General features: G+C 36.6%; 1 long non-coding RNA gene across 1 annotated transcript; it reads left to right on the top strand.

The window, feature by feature from the left end:
- Positions 1-2092: 2092 nt before the first annotated feature.
- LOC132614002 (uncharacterized) lies at positions 2093-5834 on the top strand. The gene is made up of 2 exons (XR_009572146.1): positions 2093-2444; positions 2757-5834. It is a non-coding gene; the product is annotated as an uncharacterized LOC132614002 (long non-coding RNA).
- Positions 5835-12158: the final 6324 nt, after the last annotated feature.

The following is a 12158-nucleotide window of genomic DNA, read 5'->3' on the forward strand; positions in this document are numbered from 1 at the left end:
AGCATAAATTCTGGTTACATTGTTAGTTATTTTTATTACAGCATTAGTTTACAAAAACAACCAAAACTTTTATTCTTTACTTGCATAGGTAGTAGCAATAGTTTATTTTCGTGAAAGTATTGGTTATAAGTCTCTGTGGGTTCGACATCCGATTTTGTAGAATCAATATATTACTTGTACGATCACGTACACTTGCGTGTGCACTTGGACGCAACAGCTGCATCGCGGTACCGGGGGTCTCCTCTGACTATAATCTCCCCTAAACTGAGAATCTGAGGCCCTTGAACTCTGACCCTGTCCTGAACGAAAGGAGCGATCAAATCTCCTATCCGTAAATCGTGGAGGTGCACTAGTCACCGACTGGCCTGAGTGTCTAGAATGTGTTTGCCTTGATTCCCTTCTATAATCACTTCCTGCCCCCATAGATCTGACCCTCTTGCCTTGCCTTCTATCGGTATCACGATCACCCCTTTGCGGAGGTTGTTGTCCTTCTAAATTCTGGGCATGGGCTTGTATTCGGGAAATATCCATCCCATCTTGCAACGAAGCTGTTGTTGACACCCAATTTTGGCCCTCCTTTCTCGTTTAATTAATTTCACTATGCTTCTCAGTCGTGAAAATTCCCCAGAAATGAGTTTGGAATATTTTCATTAATTACTACACTATTTTTAAGATATATTTCTCTAAAACTAAAAAAGATTTCTATCGTTTCTTAAAAAATCACCAAAACATCATATTTTTTTTATATACATAATCAAAAATTTTTTTTTTTTACTAAACATCATTCTTTACAATTAAATCACTCAAAAAATAGTGTTGATATTCCTATATCAATATTGGCGTTGGCGTTTTTCCTTTGATCCTATTTATTACTATGTTAATCATCGTTTATTCTATTTTAAACTAAATACGTATATTAAATTACTTGTATTATAATTTTCATATGTACACGTTTTTGGGAATTAATTAGGACAAAGAAGCATGTTTTTATTAATTGATTAGAAAATAATTCATCTACCAAACATTGGGCCAATTCCCTTCTACTCCAAATTAAATCCCCTTAACCCAAGACGCCCCAGCCCAATATTAAACGCCTCTAGCCCAATTCCCTGCAGACCCGAACCGCCCCGGCCCAAACCCCTACAACTAAAATGAGAAAAGGACAAAAATGGTCCCTTAACTATGATAGTAGGTTCAAAATAGTTCCTTAACTATGCACTTAACGGTTTTAGTCCTTTAAGTTTGTTACAAGTTAACAAAAATTGTCCCTTAACTATGAGAGTAGGTTCAAAATAGTCCCTTAACTATGCACTTAACGGTTTTGGTCCTTTAAGTTTTCCATAAGTTGACAAAATGGTCCCTTAACTATGAGGGTTGGTTAAAAATAGTCCCTTAAGTATGCACTTAACGGTTTGATAGTGTCAGAAAATGATGTCTTGAAACACAAAGACCGACGGACTCTATCGATTAAAACTGAGGGAATCCATCGACTAAATAAAATACACTAGACTTTAGAAATAAATTAGAAATAGCAGAAACTAAAAAAGTTGTCACTACAAAAAATAAGCGAAAAAAATGATGGACGGAAACCGATGGATAAAATCGAGGGACACTATTTTTTTTTTTAATTTTTATTGTTTTTTACGAAAACCAATGGAAGTCCATTGGTTATTTTTGAGGAAAAATGCGCAGAAGTCCATCCTATGACCGACTAACGTCCGTCGGTTTTGTCCCGAGTTATTTGACCGATCTAGAGTTCTCACTAATTTTTCCTTTTTTTTCATAGTTCTCGTCAAATCTAACAAACAGAGTTCGATGAATATTTTGTCGAGATTAAAACTGTCAACTTATGGCAAACTTAAAGGACCAAAACCGTTAAGTGCATAGTTAAGGGACTATTTTGAACCTACTCTCATAGTTAAGGGACCGTTTTTATTAACTTGTAACAAACTTAAAGGACTAAAACCGTTAAGTGCATAGTTAAAGGACTATTTTGAACCTACAATCATAGTTAAGGGATCATTTTTGTCCTTTTCTCCAACTAAAATCTACCCAAGTCCACCTAAACTAAACAACTCATTTTTCAGTTCAATCAAAACCAAACAGCCCTAATTTAAACTTTCATCTCCTCTCTCTCTTCAACCATAGCCGCCATGTCCCATCTCCGCCAGCTCCACCAGCTCCACCATCGGACCGCTGGTCCTCGACGCCACCGCCATCACATCTCCTCAGTCCCCTCACCCTTTCTACGAGATTATAGAGCCATTAATGCTCTGCAAACTAGCTTGTTCAACTTCCAAAGAGGGCAAATGTGAGAATCTTGTGAATACAAGGATGATTCGATGGATAACTGCCTCACCCCATCTTCAAAGCTCGGTTTGCTAAGAAACCTTTCGGATTTTTGGCCCCAACAGCTCTTTCCTTTCACTTCACCTCTGAAAAAGGTGAGAATCCGTAACTTTTTCTTCATCATTTCATCTTTTTGAAATTTCAGAATTTTCCCTCCCTTTAATCCGAAAAAACAAGGCAAAAACCTCACAAACTAGCTGTTGAAACACCTAAGACTTTAGCTATAAATACCAGCCTCCATGGGCTGTTTTAAATAAGGTTTAACAACCACGAAAAACCCATTTATTTTCATAAATTTCCCCTCTCAAAAATCCCTTTTGCTAAAAACTCGAATTCTCAGAAAATTCTATTTTTTAACTCTTAAGTTCTTTTGGTTGTATAATTTTTGTTGTTCTCGGCTGAGCAAGGACCATTTGGAGCGGATTCGAAGACTCGACGACGACAAATAGCCTTAGTTCGTTGTCCCGGAGAAGGTCAGTAAATCGTCTTCTCCGCCGCTTTGTTTTCAGTTACATAGCTTTGTTGTTTATTTTGATTTATGCCTGCCTGGACTTGTTTGTCGTTACTCCCTCTGAATTTATGAAATAATGATTAAGGGTGTTTAAAGAAACTATTTACTAATGGGCAGAACCCGCGAACAAATTTGTCACTCGCACAAATCTTTGCTATGGATATTCATTAGAAGTTGTAGTGGTTGTCTTTTATCAGCGTGTAGAGGATTAACATGAATTATAGTTTCTGTTAAAAAGAATAGAGAATACTTGATTGAGATTTGCGACTATGTAATTCACTGCTTCCTTTTTTTTTGGTCTTTGTAAAATATTATGCTAAGGTCAACAGTGATTGATCCTAGTGTTTCAACTTCAATCAGTTTTCTTGGTCATGTTTTGTCAATAAGGGGTTGTTTGGTAAAGTGGGTGGGACAAGTTTTTGTGAAAATACTTTTTTTTTTTTTGGAGAATTGGGTGTTCAGGATTTTAAGGTTTTTAGGTCCTTGATCTGATTTGTATGTTTGGGTTGTTTGGTGAAGTGGGTAAAGACAAGTTTAATACCATTATTGTAAAGATTCTAGCTTTTGCAGAATTGGGTATTTGGAGTTTTGAGGTTTTGTTGATCTGGTTTGTCTTATTTAAGTGATTGGTGAAGTGGTTAAGACAAGTTTTAATTCTCATATTGTAAAGATTCTAGCTTTTTAGAGAATTGGGTATTTGTTTTTTTTTTTTTTTTGAGGTTTTCTTGATTTGGTTTGTCTTACTTAAGTGATTGGTTAAGTATGGGAAGAACTTATCTTAAGTTGACATTGTGCTATGTTAGAAGGTAAAAATGGGTTTCTTATGTGAACTTTGAAGAATTTATGTTAAATATGTAATCACTCTCGTCTACATTTTTTTTTTAATTTATTAGAAATAAAATGTAGTTGTTAAATTTTGTTGATAATGTTGTCTACTTGAATCTATTGCTGCTCTGTTGTGCCTTAAGTCTATACAGAGGATCAGTAATACGGACTAATAACACTTAGAAAAACTATACTTGTTGATCATATGAACAACCGTACCGCTGGTTTAAGTTCTGTTTTAAAATTCCTAAAAAATGGACTGCTTCGAAGTGTACTGCATGAGGGTCAGGTCACTGTGCTTCCGTGGACATATACTAGGTAGTTTTGGTTTGCTTACGTTCACTCATGAGAATTAATAGATTAACCTGAAGGTTCAAACTTGGTAAAGGACATTAGGAGGTAATCTATTGTCCCTTTTTTGGTAAAACTTCCCTGTTGAATGTTACTACTCGTTCAAGTTCTCTAAAAAAAAAAAAAAAAAACTGGAATCTGTATTTTCTTTTAGATAAATTCCGAGTGTTCAAATGGCCATGTTCTCTTAGTCTCTGAAATGGTTAAAACTCATCCCAACGTACCGGTTGCGCTTAAAATAGGTTAATTAGCATGTAAATGTACCTCTCTTGTGTGGTTAAATTCTTGCTTTAAAAAACCATCTTTTACTTCAAAAGCGATGTGTTAGTCTAGCTAAGAAAATAAATTGTTAGGTGTATCTTTTCTAGAATATGGTCATCTCGTTTGTAAGAATCTTTAATATCTATGTTGCACATCTAGAACAAACTTACACTTGAAAACGAGCCTTCGGTCTATCCTTTGATATTGTTTCCTGCTCAAATCATGACTTGGGGAATTTTGCTTATCTAAGCATGAAAGCCAAACTTGTGTTGAGAATCTGAAAATAATGGCTGTCAACTCTTTCTCTAGAAAAACCTTTGCGTAACGAGTACGTGCCAAACATAATTTCTATGCTAAAATCTGGTTCAGCATGTTGTGTGTTCCGGTATGTTTTATGGGTTAGAAATAAAGTCCTAGGCTTTGAAATTTTACATTAACAGCGGGCCATTACATATTCAAGTTAGATCACATGTGTTAGCTTTTCTTACGGGTTAGGCATGCTTTCACCCTTCCTTCTTTGTTGTGATTCATACTGGCTTTGCTCTAAGTTTAGTTGGTCTATAGTGTTATACTCAGTCGGAATGGATCCCTAGCATTGTTGCAAATAAATTGAGGTGTTAACTGGGTGTGAGAAGAAGAGTCCTTACTTAAATGAATCTGTCCCAAAGGGGAAATCCAAACCTCCCTTTTCTCAAAACTATCTGTTGCCATACATGCTTTAACTGAATGAAATGTTCAAAATTGGCTACTGATTTTTTTTTTCAAATAATTGGTTCAACTCTAGTATTCCTTATATCTTTGAGAAATATTTTGAATGATCCAATCTAACTCTTTAAAGTTGGTTTAAGTTCACGAGTTTGCTAAATATGTCATCTTCTAGTTTTGCGTCTTTGAAGCTCCATTTGTTTAGAAATATGACTACAAGATTCTAGATGAACAGTGGTTACTCTAAATCATTGGCTGCATATCCAGTTCAATTATCATTTTATTTCTTAGTTTGGTTTGTATAAATGTCCTCTACAATTTGTTGGATGTTATGCCTAAGCTATTAAGTACTTCTACCTCATTATAGATGCCGCGTTTTTTTTTTTTTTTTTTCTCATATTTTGCCGCTTATTTGTCTTGTTATATGCACCTAATCCTTTTCTTTTCTTTCTTTTCACATGAACACCATGGGAGTTTGTTGGAGTTGTGGCTCAACTCTAATTCTGCCCAGGTCATAGGAGCAGCCAGTAGCAGATTTATTTGCTCGTGTCTAGTCGTCCTCTATTTTCGCGTCAAGAGAATCCAGCGTTTCCTTCCTTCCTCTCCTCAGAATTTTATCTTTTGTATCAATATATATCCTTTGACTAATGATGATACTAATTTGGTGTTGTATTTGTGCATTTGTTGTTCTTGATGGGGTTCGTAAGAACCAATTCAGACACGATAGTGAGACATAAGTCATTTTTCTCCCCCCTCTCGTTAGGTATTGAATTCGGTATAGGTACACTTAAGAGTGAGGGCATTTGTTAAACGATTTCCGGTTACCACTTGACATTTTTCAGGTTCGCGAAATATAGTTCCAATAAGAGGTAGAGATCCGAAAACATTTTTCTTTTAATAAACTGCTGCTAACAATAATTTTCAGATTTTATCTTGGCAAAACATGGGGCAGAAAGCATTAATTTTCAAAAAAAAAAAAAAAAAAAAGCTTATAAAATTTCAGTTCCAAAGTAGGCCCAAACAATTTCAAAATAGGCTATTGGCCTAATTGATTTTTCACAAATGCAAACATGCTTTCTTTTAAAGAACGGGCTCTGGCTCAATTAAGTTTCATAAGCTCGACCATTTTCAGAATTTATTTCCTTTAGTACTAACATGAGCAGACCCAGCAGACCCAAGTTTACGAGTTTAATACAAGAACTCCTACTGGGGCCTGAGTATAGTGGCACAAGTATTTTTTAGAACTACAAGGTATATATTCTACTCTATATACAAGGATATTATTTTACATGCATTCCTTTAATGATTTTTTCTCATCACATGCACATACGCATCTTGTAGTAATTATTTTCCTTTACCATGAGTATACCTATAGAATATTTTCATAAACACGTATCCTACATATACTATCTTATTTTCGGTGATTCATTTGATCATCTTTTCATCATGTGTATACATATATATATTATTTCCATATCATAAAAATAGCTATTTTTGGACCATTATATACCGTTTTTCATAGGATATAAACATCGCACATATACATTATTTTTCTGAAAAATATGCATTCTTGATCCTCTCATTTTATACTATTGTATACAAAAAATACATTATGAATATATACGTATATGTTTACATCTCATGTATACTAACTACTGCCTCTACAATAAATATACACATGTACCATTTTCATATAAATATATATCACATATACTATCTAATTCTTTTACATATAACATATATACATTATTTTCTTATAATATATATATATATATATATATATATATATATATATATATCCCTCATTCTATATTATACATATTATTCTTATATAAAATAAAAGTCACACATATTTTCTTCATGCATACATCAGCATTAACTACTTCCTTTATAAATATGCATTTCCTCACATAGTTATATTTACTTTAAAAACCTCTTTTATATATATATATATATATATATATATATATATACAAATAGTTTTGAGAGAGTAATTTCTTTTTCTGCAATTCTTTAAATAGGTGATAGCAAATAAGAAATAATTAAATAATCCCCCTCTAACGTTAATTAAACTAAGTTTAAAGACTGTCCTCGGATAGACTCTGAGGGATGCTCAACACCTTCTCCTCGGGGTAAATAAAACCCTTATCTAGAATCTCATAGGTTTCAAAGACTAAAAATGGAGTTTACTTTTTTTACAAATGGTTTCCTAATATTTCCTAAAATTAGGTGGCGACTCTGAGAATTTTTCAAAACCAGAGGAAACATAGCCTATAAGTTGTGAACTAGTTTTAACCCGTTGAAAATAGGGCATGACAACCGTCAAACAATCCTTGAACAAATGTGGCCCCAAGCCACTCACAAACCTGTGTACCCTATCTCCCATATCGGCCACCATAGTCGGGGCATATCTAGCCAATGAATTAAATTGTAGGCTATATTCCTGGGCACTCATGTTTCCTTGCTTTAGATTTAAGAACCTATCCGCTCTAGCTCGGCGGACCTCGGGTGGCAAATAGTGACGGATGAAAGCATCTACAAATTCTTGCCACACGGGAGGAGGCGTATTTTCTTTTCTTGATGCTAGCCAATTATTGTACCATAATATAGCCACATCTCGGAGTCTATAAGATGCTAACTCCACAGATTCAGTTTCGAAGGCATGAATAATCCTCAATGTCCTCAGCATCTCATCAATAAAACCTTGCGGGTCTTCATCCGGCTTTGACCCGAAGAACTCCGGAGGATTCAAACTCATAAAATCACGGGCTCTGGTACTAGCTGCCCTATCACTTGAACTCACATTATGTCGCTGTGCCTGGGCGGCAACTAACTGTGTCAATAGATGAATGGCCTCGGTCACTTGTTGACCCGAAGCGACCGGTGGAGGAACTGGAGCTGAAGCTCCTCCTTGTTCTTCTACATTGGGCGGGGTGGAGGAAGTATTAGATGGAGCCTCATTATGTGACTCACCCTCTTCTACGTTCATTGGCGGCTCTCTTCCCACCTGCCTTCTTGTTGTAGTCTTGCCCTTCTGGGCGGCTGTAGCTTTTCCCTTTGGCGGCATTTCTGAAATCATAGCACACTATTAGAGAGGAGAAAATCTTATAACACAGCTCTATTGCACGATCTCTTAAGATGAAAGATGGTCATTTTTCCTAAATGCCCTGTAACCTCTTGTTTATTAGTGTGGCGCACAATACACCATGAACAAGACTCTACTAGACACGGCTCGTAGACACTTCCTAGGACTGTACTGCTCTGATACCACTTTTGTCACGACCTAACTAAGGGCCGGGACGGGTACCCGGGGCTTACCACCAAGCACCACTCATTCTACTACTCATCATACTCAAATCATAAGAAAATTATTTTTCATTCGAGAACATAAATACTTTTATATACATAAGCCTTTCGGCTATCACAATGATAATGTCTATATACAGTAGTAACATTGTGAGACCATACTACCCACACCTGCGTATCTACGAGCCTCTACTAGAATACTAGACATATGGACGGGACAGGACCCCGTCGTGCCCAAAATATACATATATATACACACATAAAAGAATAATCAAAGGCACCTCCGGAACAATAGAGTGCTCTCAAGTCAGCTAATAGCTCCTACAGGTCTGGATCAAGATCACCTCCTTGTCTACCAGTGGACATGAACACAGCGTCCAAAGAAAACGGACGTCAGTACGAACATTGTACTGAGTATGAGAGGCATAAGTAACAATAATACGTCAATGAGATAAAGGAAACATCAAATAAGGAACAACCTGTAACTGACTGTCAATTATAAAAGAAATAATGCATGCTGGCTTGCTTCATAATCATCATCATATCATGTATGCATATATGTATAAACTGCCCGACCATATAGGTACGGTGTGATAATCATTAGCCTGCGTCCAGGCCTCCCGCGTTCGAGGTACCATCTCATGCCGCCCATTAGTGGTGTCTGCCCATGCCATCTAGACATGGTGTATACGCTGCCCGCCTTAGCAGTGTCTGCCCGACCGTATAGGCGCGGTGTAATATCATCAACATGTATTCATCATAATGCATGCATAATAACTCTAAGATATCTATACTTTATCGAGGTGACATAAGGTCGTGAACCCCCGATTCCATTATGGAATATTTATAAGTATTCTGCCTCACCTTGAAGGAAATAGTATATAAGGTGAGTGTAAACAATAAACGACATCATTAACTTTATAGGAACATCATATCATGAACTCTAGAATCTTTATACTTAAGCTCATCATCATCATTATTGGGCTCGTAATGTATCTCTTATCTCATATGGCTATTCATGAACATAGACTCTTAGCTCTCCGGGATATAGAGGATTCATGGAGAGGAAGGAAAAATCATGCTATAGGAATCATGCCTTAGAAAGAAAGGACTAACCTCACATACCTTTTTCGTTTAACTAATCTATTGCTTGCTTGTTCTCCTTTGATGCTCGCGTCTCTACCTTCAAGAGAATTCGCATCAACATTAGTTAATCGATTACATAAACGTGCTTACTAAAGCTAAAGAAAATTGGGCAGCATTTCCTTTGTTTATACAACTTTCCCCATATTCCATATCAACTCCCAAACATCGATAACAACATTCACAAGCAACAATCATCATTCATCTATATTACCCACATTTCACAATTTCACTCCAACTTCTCCATAATCATGGTCATAATTCATTATTGCATTTTCTCACATATAATACTTATTCCCTGTTCTAACTGTCATTCATAACATACTTACAATCACAACATATCAATATTCATGATTCATATTAATCTCCTATTCACAACTGCCACTAATCTCATCTTTTGTAATCCATTTTCCACCTTCTTCCATAATCCAAGTGTTTCAACTTTTCAATACCTTAAACAATATGGAATAATCATGAAACTCACCTTTGAATGCATAGGAACGGGTTTTGGTTGTCAATGCTTCACTTGAAGAAAACCCTAGCTTCAACTTCCAAGGGATTTCTTGACTCTAGCAACCCCAAGGAGCTTCCTTGCACTTGATTCACTTGAATTTATGGTATGAACCCTTGATTTCTCTTGTATTCTTGAAAATGAAGTGTATGGAATATTCTAGAAGCTTGGAGAGAGGTGAAGAAGTGAGGAGAATGAATATAATGAGGTGGGATCACATTTAAATACTTGGAAATACTCAGCCCGTCGGGACTTATACGGTCCGTATAACATTATACGGTCCGTATAAGTGTCTGTGGTTCACTACCATAGAAAACATTGTTGCTGTTGGGTTATACGGACCATTATACGGTCCGTATAAAATTCCACGGGCCGTATAATGTGGCCGTGTAACTCACAGTTTTTCCGACGTTGCCCTCGTCATTTCGTTTGATCTCCAATCCTTATACAACCTTCTTAATACTTGTTTAATGCTTCATTAATGATCTAAACATCCCTTTAACTCGCCCTCAAGGCCTTACCGAACAATTCTTAACGCAATGATTTACGAAACCTTTCCTAAACCCCACTTATACTCCACTTGCCCTTACTAATCCTTATTCTTGTCAATTCATATGACTTCAAAATCTTAACGTATGCATTCTAAGACTACTAATTATCCATCTTATAGTCTTAAAAACTTCCTGTTATCTTTAAGCTCGCAGTGGTTTATTCACTACAAGACGACATGAAATTTCCAAGGTGTAACACCCTTAAACATTTCGGGCCTAAAACGGCCAAAAAGGAGTATTTTCAGCCCGGATATACTGCCCCCTTTTTATAAATGACTTTAAATATAAAAACCAATTGTAATATTCCCTATATATATAAAGAGGACTGTTTATACACGGATATTATAAATCCAAAACGATGATACCCTGTATATAAAGGGGATATGTTCAAATTTCTTTTCAAAAAATGATATGCAATCTACAAAAATGACAGTTTCTTTGCGAGAATAAACACAAAATAGACAGTTCAGGCAAATACTCATACTTTGAAATTCGAAGGTTAACCGTATAGTACAGATCCTTAATACTGGGGTGCCTAACACCTTCCCCAGGAGATCATCAGAGCCCTTACCTAGAACTCTGAATTGTGAAGGTTTTTTCACGGTATTTGAATAAACCCTTCAAAACTGATTTTCCTAATTTTCTAAAAATTAGGTGGCGACTATTTTAGAACAAAGTCCGAAAGAGCACCAACTACTACGCAATAGCCTTCACGCCCTAAACCTGCGCCAAAGGGAACCGCAACACCTATAACCACTCATAATACCCTGGGTCACACCCTGCTTCGAACCTGTCTGGAGCTAAAATATCTGGACCCTAACTCACACGACCATTCCATTCCCTGAGGATCGTACCAGAATTCTTAATTTTCTATTCGGTATGCTCAATGATGAATTGTTCGAGGTCCCCCATTTGGGGTATTACTTGCCTTTTACCAAATTTCCATAAAACCCGAGATGGATAATAAGGACGGATTCCTCGAACCCCGACTAATGGCACAAATGGGAAAATTTTGCCTTGAACTACTATGCTCTCAGAAATGAAGTCAGGGAATATCCACTGGATCCTATCTTCAGTCAACTCTGCAAAGAAGTGGGCCCATGCCCCTTTAGACATGTAACCAAGGTTCGGACAGTAATTTGTGAGGCGGTCTATCCTGTTGTTGTTGCTCAGATACTGGACTCCTTCAGCCATGTTAATGTGTTTAATAATCCACCATTGTAGCAACATGTTACACCCTTGGAAGTATCGAAAATTACTCCATTTGTCTAAAGCCTAGAACATGAGTCGACAAGGCTATCAGAATGATATACAAAAAATAGGCCGACAAGGCCAGACATATCTAACCATACACACGTGACTACGAGCCTCTAAGAAGAGTATAACATATCACATGAGCGGGATAGGACCCCGCTATGCCCGTAATTATATACACAAAAGAATAAGTACCCAAAAGCTATGGCTCCGAATGAAATGGAGCTCTGCTATGTAATCTTTGAGTAAGCGGCTATGGATCGAGCCTATCTCCTTGTGCACCTGCGGGCATGACGCAGCGTCCACAAACAAAAGGACGTCAGTACGAAGAATGTACTGAGTATGTAAAGCATGATCAATATCAATATAGAAGCATAAGTAGCAACATAAG

The sequence above is a fragment of the Lycium barbarum genome, chromosome 10 (assembly GCF_019175385.1).
Source record: "Lycium barbarum isolate Lr01 chromosome 10, ASM1917538v2, whole genome shotgun sequence".
In the NCBI taxonomy this organism is placed as follows: Eukaryota; Viridiplantae; Streptophyta; class Magnoliopsida; order Solanales; family Solanaceae; genus Lycium; species Lycium barbarum.